The sequence below is a fragment of the Meriones unguiculatus genome, chromosome 2 (assembly GCF_030254825.1).
Source record: "Meriones unguiculatus strain TT.TT164.6M chromosome 2, Bangor_MerUng_6.1, whole genome shotgun sequence".
NCBI classification, from domain to species: domain Eukaryota; kingdom Metazoa; phylum Chordata; class Mammalia; order Rodentia; family Muridae; genus Meriones; species Meriones unguiculatus.
In genome coordinates this window covers 145642394-145654187 of record NC_083350.1, presented here as the reverse complement: position 1 = coordinate 145654187, position 11794 = coordinate 145642394, and the positions used below count along the sequence as shown (strand labels likewise).

General features: G+C 49.4%; 1 long non-coding RNA gene across 1 annotated transcript; it reads right to left on the bottom strand.

Annotated features, from left to right (window-relative positions):
- Nucleotides 1-698: 698 nt before the first annotated feature.
- Nucleotides 699-11468, bottom strand: LOC110545891 (uncharacterized). Its single transcript, XR_002476278.2, has 3 exons — nucleotides 11330-11468; nucleotides 8814-9404; nucleotides 699-2391 (listed from the first exon to the last, which is right to left on the bottom strand). It is a non-coding gene; the product is annotated as an uncharacterized LOC110545891 (long non-coding RNA).
- Nucleotides 11469-11794: the final 326 nt, after the last annotated feature.

Genomic DNA, 11794 nt, shown 5'->3' with positions numbered 1-11794 from the left:
TGTTGGTGGTGGTGGTTTTTTTGTTTTGTTTGGTCTTGTTTTGTTTTGAGCCAGGGTATCACTATGTAGCTCAGCCTGTCCTGGGACTCACTACCTAGACAAGGCTGTCCTTGAACTCACAGAGCTCTGCCTGCCTCTGACAGCCAGGTGCTGGGATTAAAAGCCTGCACCAATACCTTTGGCTGAAAGTGAACGTTTTAAAAAGAGGGCTGCAGACTTGAACCTAGCTGAGTGAAGCCCTGGGTTTGATCCTGACACCTGCTGAAGAAAATTGGAAGTTGAACAAAACTGAGCTTACAGAAGAAACTGAGGAAAGTTAAGTGTGTCTAAGTAAAGAGGCTGCTAGCACGAAAAATCGTGGCAACCTCTGAGAAGCTAAAGGATTGTCAGGAGCATCGGGCAAAAGAATACAACCACGGCCAGGAGGTGGCTCAGCGGGTCAGAAGATGGATCAGCAGGTCAGAAAGTGGATCAGTGAGCAAAAGCACTTGCTCCCAAGACCCATGATCCAGGTTCAGTCCTGAGACCCACATGGTAGGGGGAAGAGAACAGACTCCCCAAAATTTCCCACTGACATGCACATTTCCACACATGCACTGTAGTACACATATATACCCACAATACATACATAAATGTTAAAAAAAATAAAAAATAGACGCATACCACCCAAACCTACCATCCATAGCTTCTCCAATGTAACCATCCCACATCTTCTCCGTGTTAGTCCTGTGCGACTGTCACAAGTTCTTGACAATGCTCAGTATTTAGAGAACTCGTAAACACACACAAGGCAAGTTGTGTATTTACAATACATCACAGAATCACTCCAAGCCACCTGTGAACACGAATTCCTGGAAAGAAGCTGTGTCTGTGGAGACTGAGTGAGGGGCCAGAGACAGGAATGTCGCAGGTCCAAAGGCTAATTACCTTATCCTGTGCTAGCTTTAGCCCCTGAATTCTTCGCCCACCTCTGTTTCGGAAACTAACATCCTGTAACTAATAGACAAAATTGTCTTGGGATGTATAACAGACCCCTGGATTCCACCAATCCAAAAGCTAAGAATATCATCAAATAGCGTTTTAGGCCTATAGCCAAGCTTCTTCCATCTTGCTGTAACCACCTCTCTGACACGCTCACCAATGTATTTTAAACTCATCCTGATGTATGACTGAATCTGTTCTGTAAAAGTATAAAGGTATAGGTATAGGGCAGGGTGTGCCAGTAGGGACCTAACAATCAGACAGACCCTGACGCCAGGCTAGAAGGAGGCCAGCGTACAGACACGCCTGCCCGCAGCATGCCTGCAGAACTGTTGAGGAAGGATGGCATCCTCTGCTGGAACCACCCTCACTTTACACATCTGCACACGAGACGGGGCCCAGAAAGCAGGTTTTCATTTAACCTGTTTCCTAAGCAAAAGCTGGGGAAATAATCCCATGCCTAACCTTTCCAGTTTTTTGTCTCACTTGAGTTTAGATTCTTCCGACACACTGCCTGGAGTATGTCCTTTTCTTGACGGAGGAAGATTTATATCTGAGATTAGAGCGCTGGCTTGGAAAAGTCATTCGAGTTTTAAAAGTTGGGTTATTTTTTTTAAATAATAATGGATATGATGATCTTGGAAGAAAGGGGGTATGTTTGGAATGTTAACACAGACACTGTAAGAACTTGCTGTTTCTACTCACAGTTAGTAATCCAGGTATTAAACATTTCAAAAAAAAAAAAAAAAAAAAACAAAGGGGGGCCGGCCAGATGGCTCAGCAGCAGGTAAAAGTGTTCAACACTCAGCCCTGACAACTTGAGTCGGATCCCAGGAACCCACATAAAAAAGCCAAGGCAGTTGGGGTAATGGGGGAGAGACAAAACAGAGTTGGAAGTTTTAAATAACAGTCCAGATGTGTAGCTTTTAGGCTAAGCTATCTAAGGGCCACTTTGGAAATAAAGAAAAAGGCAGCGGTCTTCATGAAAGAAGCGGCTTTGTACCGCTTGGCCCTCCAACCCAGAACCCGCAGCCACAGGGAAACGGGACCAGATATCTCGCTTTACACAACAGGGTCATGCCATGATTCAACTGTATTTTTTTTTTTTCAACGTATTAGGAAAACTCCTTTTAAATGAAACTATGAGGTCACACTTAAGGAGATGACCAAATCCCTGCTGGGTGGAGGCGGCAGAGGAGTCCAGAGCTCTGCCCTGAGAACGGTACAAACTGCCCGATAAATCGCCCTCTCTCAGAGCACATGAACTAGAGCTGTGGCTCCGTGTTTCTGAGCTTGGTGTCGGGGTGCTTCATGCCAGCGGTGCTGTGGGGCTCTCATGATGTGGAAAGCAACCCTTAGATTTCAGTTCCCTGCTTTCCATTCTGTTGTCTGTGGCTTGCAGATCTTGAGCTGGAAGAAAAACAAACACAAAACAAAGAAAATGAAGAGGAAGCGATGGGATAAGAAGTAGAATCTGGAGGCTGAAGAGATGGCTCCGCGGTTCATGGCACTTGTCAGCTCTTGCTGAGGTTCAATCTCCTGCCTCCACACAGCAGCTAACAACTGTGTGTAAGGACGGTTCCAGGGGATCAGTTGCCCTCTTCTGACATCCGGGACAACACACACGGTGCACCCACATACACGCAGGCCAACACCCATACACACAAAGCAAAAACTAATAACATTTCTTTTCTTTTTAAATTAAAGTAGAATCAATACTGATTTTGCAGAAACGCCTCAGGTGAATATTTATAACTGGATTCACACCTCCCAGGGGAAGCATGACCTGCACAGGGCCCCACTGCCACTCCTGTGATTATCCACATTTTCACATTCTGAACACACGTCTGGCATCACTCTCCCTTCCTGCGATGTTCTGAAAGGCTCACCCAGTCCTTTACATGGCTGCCTTCCTCAGTGTGGAGAGGAGAGGCAGCTCACGGCCTACCTCACTCTCTCAGTGGTGGACCTTTCAGGACTGTGGAACTGTGACTGGTGAACCTTATACCAAACAGGGAGGGAGGATGGGTTGTCACAGTGAGGCTGTTTTAAGTGTTTCCCAGATACCCAAACATAACAGCAAAAGCTGATCGCAGGGCCCCAGAAGTCCCTCTGCCATCCAAACCCTCCAACATCCGCCCCGTTTCTAAAATGTTTGAAGGTCTGTTTGTTTTAAAAGCCGACTAACCCCCTCGGTCCTTTTAATACATTAGTGAAGTTTTAAATACGGCATTCAAGTTTGTATAAACATGAAAATACTTTTCCCTCAGATCTTAGATCTTCCCGAGCTTTTCAGGTGTCATTCCCACCACCCATCTGGGTGACTTTTGGAGGGGTGGGGGCGGGGTTCACAAAGGAACCAAATGTTGGTCTCCTCACTGGAGTGTCACAGCTCCGTGAGGGAGGATGTGTGGGGAACAGACTCCCCTGAGGTGTCGCGGGGGAGGGGCAGTTCGCTCAGCATATGGTACTTTCTCCAATTGAAACCTCAGGACCTCTGGCCTCGAGGAGATTGAAAACTATCCTGGCTTCTTAGGTGCCTCGGAAGCAAACGAAGCTGTCGGCGCTATTTCTGGAAAGCTCTACCTCCAGCTAACCGGACGACCGACCGCAGCCGCCAGCAGGAACACAGAAGCGGCTCGCATCTCCTCGAGACTCCTGGGGTTCTCTTCCAAAGGGCCGTGCAGCAGCTGGCCAGTTGCGCGAGAGATCCGACCTGTGATGAGCACCTTTGTCCGAGAGTCTAAAATTGGTTTCATTTCATCACAATGTGTACTCACATTTAAGAGAGGGAGAAGTGTGTGTGTGTGTACACACACGTGTGCCTGTAGGTACCCGTGAATGCACAGACAGAGACCAGAAGTCAACACTGCCGCCCCTTGCCATCTTCCTTCTCATGACACAGTCACTCCCTGGACCTGGATCAGTTAGGCTGGCTGGCCAGCAAATCCAACGGATGCCCCTGCCTCCACCTCCTCAGAGCGGAGATTATGGAAGTGCGCTGCCTACTGCACCCACTTTTTACCTGGGTGCTGGGAATGCAAACTCAGGCCCTCCTGATCATCTGGCACACACTTCATCAATGGAGCCATTCACCCAGCTCTCTGCAGAAGTTTAAAACGCATCTCTTCTCATCACCCCCAAGATTTGCCTACACCAAGGCAAGGCACCTGGGATTTTCTTTTTTTTTAAGACAACTAGTCACAAGTTCTGGCGTTTTGTTTTTTGTTTTTGTTTTAATTATAACTAAAGACTACAGAGGTATTTGAGACTCTTCATGGGTTCAAAAGACATTATAAGAACAACTATAATCAATTCACTTATGTAAGTTTGTTTGTTTTGGATTTTCAAGACAGAGTTTCTCTATGTTCCCTGTCCTGGAACTCACTTTGTACAGCAGGCTGGCCTCAAACTCACAGAGATCCACCTGTCTCTGTCTCCCAAGTGCTGAGATTAAAGGTGTGCACCACCATTGCCCAGCTAATGCAAACTGTTTTTAAAAAATCAACTTAGTAAAGAAGAATAAAGTTACACAAGCCGATTAATTGCTTAATAAGAACTATAGAACCAAAAGTATTTTTTAAGCTTTAATGAACTATTTTGTCATTGTACAGACACCTATTCAGATGGTTTCAGGGGGCACTGACTGTCCAATAGAAATGTTTAAACATTATTTTATAACAGCACGGTGTTTCTTAGGCAGATACAGACAAATTCCTCTATAAGGGGCATTCCCCCAATCACCACCAGCAACTCCAACTGCTACAGGAGTTTTAATGTTAAACTGCTAAACCTAGGTTTCCAGGTTGGAGGAAAGGCACTATGGAGAGCCAGTCTGTGAGAGGGGTAGCAAAGTGGGGGGGGGAAGGCATGTTGTAGGAACAGGGCAGGGGACACACTGTGGGCTGGAACTGTCCCATACTCCCTGTGTGCTCCAGGGTTTGTTGCAGTGGCCTTGGGATTATCTGAGGTAGGCCACTGCCCTCTGTAGCTGACAGGTCTGAGGAGCTCTGAGGCCTAAGATTCTCCTTGCTCAACGGCAAGGAGACAGCTTTGAGCCAGGTCCTTCCAGTGTCAAAGGTGACTCATCCATAACCAGAGAAAAGACAATTTATTAAAACACTGTCCCCGAGTGTCTCTGCCTGATAGAAAGGCCACTGTGCTACCAGACAGGTCTCTGATGTAAGGCTCCACCATTACCCCCCCCCCCTTTGCTCAACAAAGGTCCACTCCCAATTACTGTGATCTGAGAGTCGGCAGGGAAGTGGCATGGCGAGGGGAAGGTTGCAGGGGAGAAGAGACAACACACGAAGCCCTTAATGCTCTAAGAATGGGGTAACTGTAAGGCTTAAAATCTAGCTTCATTCTGGGCCAGGCTCCCATGGCTGGATGGGATGGAAGAGGAAGGGCTGGGGATAGCCAGAAATAGAGAGGCCCAGTCGGCTACAGGAGCCAAGGAAACAGCCCTAGCCACCAGCGAGTGCCTCAGCCACCTTCCTTCTCTTCCCAAGGAATGACAGCAATTAGGAAATATTACTTGGGCTTGCAGGCTTCTGTCCTGGCCCAGTGAACCCACAGAGAAGGCCCGGCAAATTACTGGAAACTGCACTTTGAACTCAGGCTTTGGCAAGGAGCCCAGTTAAACAGAAACGTAGAAGTTCCCTTCCTCTGAGGCCTCCTGCACCAGGGTGTCCCACAGACAGGCCAGAGCCGATGGCAACAGGCTGGAATGAGGCCACACGAGCCAGGAAAACAAGCCTGAACCAGCATCATTTCCTACTGCCTCTGCTATTTTTTTTTTAAGGTTTTTCTTTTTTTTTTTTTTTTTTCTTTTGGCTTCTTCTCCCTCATTTTACTGGATGAAGTGACAGACTCAGGTCCCATCCAGGGAAACACTGCCACTGTTTTCAAAAAAGCACTTGTTTGGTCCTGAACACTACTCTATCAGCCACATCAGGAAGTGTCCAGTGTTGGAGGCCACCTGTCCCGGGGGCACCAGTGGTAAGGACAGGGAAGGGCCAGGCCAGTTGCTAGGCAAACTCTTAGTAATTTCCAGGAGCCGCGAAGACAAGCCTGTGAACCCTACCACTGACAGGGATACAAAGTTTTTCTGCTCACTAGACATTCCCACATGCTGTTAAAATAAATCAGCAAGGCCCAGCACAGAATAGACAGCCTCGGCAACACAGGACCCATCTCTTCTTCCTCAGAAAAAGAAGCAAGCAGATCCCACTGTTATGTTTCTCCCTCGGCACATACAGTTTGGACAAGCAACTCAAGCGAGGCATTACCAACCTAAGAGGCCAAAGCCAGACAGACAGAGAGGAGGCTCAGACAGCTGGAATGGCAGGGCCCCTTCCAGCTTCAGGGCAGGCTCCTGGGAGAAAGCAACTTGCCCCAGAGTCCCAGGTCATTAACCTGTGCCTGGAGGGGTGGACGGAAGAGGAAGCTACGTGTTCAAAGTCTCCTTCTGTCAGAACAAGCATTCCTTCAAGCCCAACTGGAAACGCAGCAAGACCTTAGCAACAGTGTCCTCCCTCAGCTGGCGGACAGTGATTTTCAGTGCTCTCTCACGAGGCCTTCTCGCCCTATGTTTGTATTGCTTCATGTACACAAAGCGTGGCCAGGGGAGCCATCGCTTCTGGTAACTCTCTAAAGAAAAATATCCAGAGTACATCTTTTTCCGCTCCACATTTCCCCTGGGGACACAGTGTTTCATAGAAATGCTCATTCCTTCCCTTAGCCCACAGCTTCTTCTCTTCCACACTCCCTGACCCTCAGCTCACCCAGCTCTATAATAATGAACAGTCAGTGAACAGCACACAATTCCTATGTGTCTGTGTTAATGGGGTAGAAGATGGCCATGACTGTGTGTGCATGAGTGTGAATCATGCCGGTCAGCCTTGAGGGACACTCTTCAGGAGACCTCCACACTGTTTTTGTTGAGACCTGGTCTCTCACTGGGCTCACCAATTCAGCTAGGCTGCCCCGCTAGTGAACCACCTGGGTCCTCCTGCCTCTCCCTCCTTAGCCTGCCTTTCTTTTCAGGAGTTGTGGGTCCGGGGACTACTTTCATAGCCAAACACAGACCCCACCCCTTCTCTCTTCCCTCCTCCCACCCAGGGGTCCTAGTAATGTAAGACAAACAGCAAGTCCAGGTTACACCTTTTACACATTTATTATGGTGTCCTCCGAAGTAAAGCTCAAGGCATATGTTCCTCTTAGGCTGTGCTCCCATTTACCAAATACACAGGTAGTTGATAAAATGTCTAACTCAAGGGGTAGGAGGAGATTTACAAAAAGCTAGTATGAAAGGTTCTTCCAAGCACCTGGGGCCTTCCAGGGATACGGTTATATGGCTGAGTAGGATGCCAGGAGAGAGGTCAGAGCCGAGCTGTCTCTGAGTGGGCTGAAGACAAAGGCTGCCAGAGTGTGGGCATCTCAAGAACCAGCACGGGACGAAGCGTAGACACGTGCTAAGCCTGTGGCCTTCTCAAACAAAGCTGGGGAATCCCTGAGGAGGGCTTACACAGCCAGAGACCCCTGAATCTCCCCACCATCCCCTCTAGGTTCTGAGTCTGTAGGCCTGGGCAGACTCTGGGTGGTTCTGAGTCTGTAGGCCTGGGCAGACTCTGGGTGGTTCTGAGTCTGGTGCCCACAAAACATGATGGAAAACGTGGAATGAGAGTGGGAGAGGAAGAAGACGCAAGGTTCAGAGAGAAGAAGGTGAGGTTCAGGACTCGGAAGGCAGCAGGAGGCAGCCTAGGAACAGAAGACCCAAGGGTGGGGCAGGAACAGGGGACCAGCAGACCTGCTATGGGTGTAGGGTGACGTCAGGGCTGGATCCCCACCAGTGTGTGGAAGCCCTAGGGTCCTTTCCCACCCAACTCCCTGAGAGCCTTGCTTAATACTCAGTGCTTGCTTAGCATTGGAGTCGGGTTCGAATACAGACTGCAGGGCAAGTGAGAACACTGGCAAGCCCTCGGCTATAAGACAAAGGTAGATTTAGCCGAGGGGTGCTGGAGGATTATTTTGGTTTGTACTGTAGAATACGCAAATTTATTAAAATATACAATGTGAAGGCAAGCATCCTAAAATTTGCGTTATTCTGGTTTTGTAGCTGGGACACTGAACTCATGCTTCCTACAACCACATAGGCTGATAGACAGGGAGGAGACAGAGAAAGGGAGGGGAGGGGAGCGAAGAGGAAAAAGGGAGGCACACTCTCCAGAGCATCACTTATTCTGCCGTGACTCTCAGGACCTTAAGCCCAACGGTACAGCAGCAGAAACAGGCAAGAGAACCCTGAGTAGCAACTAAGGAAACCCCCAAAATACACAGGACACTTTCAGACATCCTACAGACGTTAGAATGTTTTTAAATAGATGGGTTCAGTATTCACTGGGAAACGTCCACACCTCACAGCTCCGAGCACCAGCCGCAGGGCAGCCTGCTGGACACGCTCAGCAGGTCTGACTCCTGAGCCACCATCTTTCCTAATGTCAACTAATGACATCAGCTTCTCCCTTGGGCACTGCTCTTTTTTTCTTTAGCTCAACTAAAAAAACCTTGTCAAGCTCTTCCCATCTATCCACAGTCTCTGAAGCCCAGGTCTTCATTCCCTCCATCCATCCCCAGGTTTCTCACTCACTGCCACCAAACAGACCACTCTATTCCAGAGTTCTAACCACCACTCCCAACCCAGAGACCCCCAATACCTCTCAAGATCCAGCCATATTCTCCTATTAAGAGAACTCTTCCAACGGGCTGTTGCACCATCCAGAACAACAGGGTCAGCATCTTGCTGAGTTCTGGCCAATGACGTAACTCACCAGAGACTGCTGGGAACGCCGCCCAGCTGAGCTGAACAACCCGCTTGCTGCTCCTTCTTTCACCCTTGATGAGCCTGGAATGCAGGGGCAGTGGAAGGAGCCTGGCAGCCACTGTGAACCCTGAGGTAACTGTGAGCATGAACGTGATGCATTGGAACACAAACCCAAAATCTTGGAGCAGCCTGGGTCTCCAACCATGCTAGGAGCTTGAACACTTGCTCCAAGTAGCTCTTCCTGGGAGTCTCTTCCTGTGAAGAGATCGTTTCTGTATTATCAGTCTTTATTATTCATAGCTGTAAGTGAATCAAAACTCTGCCCTCAAAACATCACTAATGGCTCTCAAATTCCGATGAAAGAACGTCTTCTTGATGCAACAGTATCTGGAGTGAGTCGTCATCTCCAGGTTTCTTCTTCCCTTCATGGGTACTCCCAAGGAGCAGGGTCCTCACTGAGAGCCACCGGCCAGTTACTGGAGCTGAGCGGGAATGGGCCTCACTAGCCCCTCTGCAGCCTAGCCATGCTCTGCAGACATGGGTTTGTCATGCATCATCTTCCCCATTTGACCTCAACCTTGCACAATCCTCAGCAATCCTGAGTACCAGAAACAAAACAAAAAACACAAATGCAAGAGGTGTTGGGTATTTTTTTTTAAGATTCATTTATTATTTATACAGTATTCTGCCTGCATGTGTGCCAGCAGGCCAGAAGAGTATACCAGATTTCATTATAGATGGTTATAAGTCACCATCTGGTTGCTGGGAATTGAACTCATGACCTTTGGAAGAACAGCCAGCACTCTTATCCTCTGAGCCATCTCTCCAGGTGCTCTGATTTCAGAGCCACACTTTTAGTTGGTTTCCTTCAAGATGAGGTGAGTGGGGCTTACAGGACTGGCTGTGGCTGGGCCTAGACTGGTAGGCACAGGCCCCTGTTCTTTCTGATGCTTTCAACAATTTCCCCCGTGACCCAGAGGCACTCCATAAATACAGAATGAAGCCCTTAGGCTCCGGGTACTGAACTGTAAATTAAGAGGTCCAGAGCCTAATCTGCGGTGACCAGGGGTTCTCAATCCCCACCCACTATGTGAACTAAGGACACAGCATAAAGACCAAGCCAAGCATCCTGGAGTTAACTTGCAAACACCAGAACGTTTCCCATTCATTTCCATGCACAAAGGAACTGCTGTAATTAGCTCAGCATCTGGAGGAGACTGCATACCAGGTGAAAGGATGGGTCCCCCTGTGGTACCCATAAAACCCTATTGGCTGCGGTTGCACGCTATTATAAAGTATCAAGATGCTGGCCTATTTGAGAAACCACATCCGGTCTGGCTCTTGAGGTATGGTGCAGAAGGTGAATGGCCCGATATGGCAAGCTGAGCTAAAGATGCCTGGTCTACTGGGTGGCACTGACGTCAGAGGGAGGGATTTAGAAGATCACCTGGTGAAGATCGGCTCTGCAGATTTCACAGTTTTGAGCAAGATCTTTACTTCCCACCTCCGAAATAAAACTCCAGAGGGGCAGGACAAGACCACCCACGGCCCAAGAGCACATTCACTAGGGTCTGGCTCCTCAACACAGCCAAAGCAGAAAAAAACAGAAGTAGGGTCAGGGTCAGGGACACAGCGACTAAAGAAAGTTCTGTCATCCCAGCTCATCGAGTGGAGGCAGGAGGATGAGTGAGAAGTTAAAGGTGTCATCCTCAGGAACATAGTAAGTTCAAGGCCAGCCTAAGCATAAGACCCTGTCTCCAAGAGAAAAACTGAAATGGGAAAAGAATGTCCTGGACCATGACCGCAGACATGAAAACCAGGACAAACTAGTGTGGGCAGGAGCAGGCCCCGATGACTGTGTGACCGCCACAGACTAACAGCCACACTGAGAGCTTCTGCAAATGACTTCTCTGAAAATGCCTGCAGAGTGGAGGCGATAACCGAACTTGATGAGGTGTAGGGAGAAATGAGAGAGGGTAACCACACAGGGCTGGCACTGGGGAGCACTCCCAGTTGGCATGCGGCTCCCTAGTTCATACGCCTACCCCTCCCCAACCTTTAACTAACCCATAAACACTGGGAGAGCAGAGCGGGCGCCAACCAACCTTCTCCCAAGCACTCAGGGAACACCGGGTGCTCTAGGTGTGGGCTGATTGACTAATGGGCGCTGGAGCAGCTGAGCTGTTAGGTCACGTGTGACAACATGTTCCTACCGTCCGAGAAATCTCCACCAACCCTTTACTTGGGGGAGAAAAATGCAGCAAGTCCCCGAGCCTTTTAAAGTAAACCGAAGTGTCCTTCGCTGCCCCCCATTCGGAAGAGGAAAGACGGGCGTTGCGGGGTGGGCAGCGCAGCGCTCTGGCCTCGGTGAGACTCGCAGCGCTGGGATCCCGCGGTTCAGCTCCGTGAAGCCGAAATGCCAGTCCAGCCTTTCATTTGTCCCGATCAAAGCAGCAGTGGGGCGGTGCAGACCTGAGTTTGCAAAACGCCTGCTGCCTGCTCCCACCGAGGCGCGGGGCTCACCTGTCCCTGCTGGAGTAAGGCGCTCCCTCGCCAACATGGTCACGTGGCTGCCCAGCCCTCCTCGGGTTACCTGGAATGTCTGGGCGGAGGCCGGAAAGACCGGGAGCTGCGCGCGCAGGTGGTTTGCCCCAGTTACTCTTGTTTGTCTTGAAACGGAGGGGGGGTTGCACTTTTGAAGGAGTTAAGAGGGGCTGCAAATACACCCGATGCGAATACCTAAATCTGCAGTGGGTGGGTACCGAAGCCTTGGCACCCATCCCCGCTGTTGTAGCTAGATCAGAAGGGTCATTGTGTGAGCCAAGGCGACTGAGCCTGGCTTGTATAATAGGCGCATTATGAAGCTATGCACCTGGCTCCCGCGGAGCCTGGGAGTGAAAAGCGGCTTGCAGAAAGCCGAGAGGAGGCCTTCCGTTGTGTCAAAAGAAGGCTGTGTGGGATATCTAATTCCAGCCATTCTGTGGGGGC